General features: G+C 56.7%; 1 protein-coding gene across 1 annotated transcript in view; it reads left to right on the top strand.

Annotated features, from left to right (window-relative positions):
- The first annotated feature begins 6 nt into the window (after nucleotides 1–6).
- Acsf2 (acyl-CoA synthetase family member 2) overlaps nucleotides 7–1,925 on the top strand; it is a 25,219-nt gene continuing 23,300 nt past the window's right edge. The window contains exon 1 of the mRNA XM_033762988.1: nucleotides 7–21. The gene's annotated coding sequence lies outside the window, so the exon portion shown is untranslated. The remainder of the gene's footprint in view (nucleotides 22–1,925) is intronic.

The raw sequence follows: 1,925 nt of genomic DNA, 5'->3' as shown, positions 1-1,925 counted from the left end.
GCAGCGCACCCGCCCGCTCAGGTACCGGCCCCGGAAGGGGGGAGGGCTGGCGTCCCGGGGAGGACGGAGAGGGGTCCTGCAGGGCTCAGCAGTCCCCACCTAGGCTGGGGGACGTCAGCGGCCGGGCAGCACCTGCCACCCAGCACCCCCACCCCCACCCCATACCCTAGCAACGAGGAAAGCGGCCTGGCTCGGGACAGGGGCTGCTGCTGTGGCTTCAGTGGCCCCTCTACTGAGTCCAAGATCCGCTCCAAGACTGCAGAGTGGCCCGTTAGCGGGCACCCAGGCCAGGGGTGTGGGCCTCCAGCAGGCTACCCGGAGGGGAAGGCAGAGGCCAAGGCCTGGGCTGTGTCCCCAGAACTCTGCCTCTTCGGGCCTAAATTTGGGGATCAAGTCCCCCACCCTCGCTGTCCCCTGAACTTAGCAGTCTCCCCTCTCTCCGTGGCTGTTGGCAGACACTGCTTTGACTTGTGCCACTGCTCCTGGGCCTGTTTCCTTCTGTGCCAGGGCGAGGAGTGGGAGGGGGCTGGCAGGTCCGGATGTGGCCAGGCATCAGGAGAGCCACCTGTGCCGGCCCTGAGGTAGGCCTGGGAGGCTGGAGCTGGCTCTTGGTGAAATGGCAGGGAGGCCTTCCAGCCACAGAGCCTGCTGCCACCCCTCTGGGCCCGCTGCTGAGTGTGGTCAGGAAGGAGTTTCACACACCACACGGGGTGCCAGGGCCTGGTCCCGTCCCGGGGAGGAGGGAAGGACCCTAGACAGAGCTGAGTCTCTGAGAACTAGATTAGTATTTTAAAGAAATGTTGGGTGTAAAAGTCGGAGACATTCCTGATCCCCTTGGGGCTCGAGCTCTCGATCCAAATCACAGAGATGTTGAACTAGTGGGGCTTTTCTGAAATCTATAGAGGGTGGATGGAGTAATTCACTGTCCCTCCCCCACGTCCTGGGAAAGCCCAGAGGTCCAGGCTGGGCAGCAGATGGGACCTGGGTGAGGGAGGCCCTCAGCTCTTTCCTCCCCACTCCCAGGGCCTCGCCGTGCCACCCCCACCCCTATCTCTGAGCCTCCCCCTTGCCCCTCTGGTGCCCCTCAGGCTGTGTGGACTCTAAGACAAGTTATTTCCCCAGTGTGCACTTTTTAGGATCCTGCATCAGGCTTCTGCAACATTCCTGGCCTTTGACATTTTTGTGTGTAAACAAAACAGATCTCTTGCCTGCTTTGGGCCTGTGATCTCACAGGTCGCAGACCGCAAGAGAAAGTGACTCTGTTGGGAAGAGGCTTGTGTGCCCAGAAAGATAAGATTTCCTGAGCATTGGCCTCACTTCCTTCCAGTGCTTTGTTTCTCTGATACTCTTGTCCTTCAGAAGCCTGAGCTCAGTCTTCAGAAGCGAGCTCACTTGTGCCCAGCCCCTAGAGGGTGCTGTAGGCATAGAGGCCTGAGAACTCGGTCCTGAGCCTGCCTTCCAGAGCTGTACAGATTGGTGGAAAGATGGACATTTCCGTGTGGCAAGCTCCTGGACTCCTATCCTCTTTCTTCTTCTTCTTCTTCTTTTTTTTTTTTATTTTTAATTTCAATGTTTTTTTTAAAATTGTACTTTTTTTGTGTTTTGGTTTTTTTGACAGGGTCTTGCTATGTAGCCCAAGCTGGCCTCAAAACTCACAGCAGTCCTCCTGCCTTGGCCTCCCCAGTGCTGGATTATAGGTGTGCACCACCATACCCTGTTTTTTTTTTCGGGGGGGACAGGGTCTCACTATGTAGTTGAGAGTGACCTGGAACTCACTATGTAGCCCAGGCTGGTCTCGAATTCACAGTGATCCTCCTGCCTCAGCCTCCCCAGTGCTGGGATTACAGGCGTGTGCCACCACACCCAGCCGTACCATGTTTTTTGATCCTGTCCTGTTTCTTTCTTTCTTTTTTCTTTCTTTTTCT

This window comes from Fukomys damarensis, unplaced genomic scaffold, assembly GCF_012274545.1.
Source record: "Fukomys damarensis isolate Sample0158 unplaced genomic scaffold, DMR_v1.0_HiC HiC_scaffold_13, whole genome shotgun sequence".
NCBI lineage: Eukaryota > Metazoa > Chordata > Mammalia > Rodentia > Bathyergidae > Fukomys > Fukomys damarensis.
This window is presented reverse-complemented; position numbering and strand designations above follow the sequence as displayed.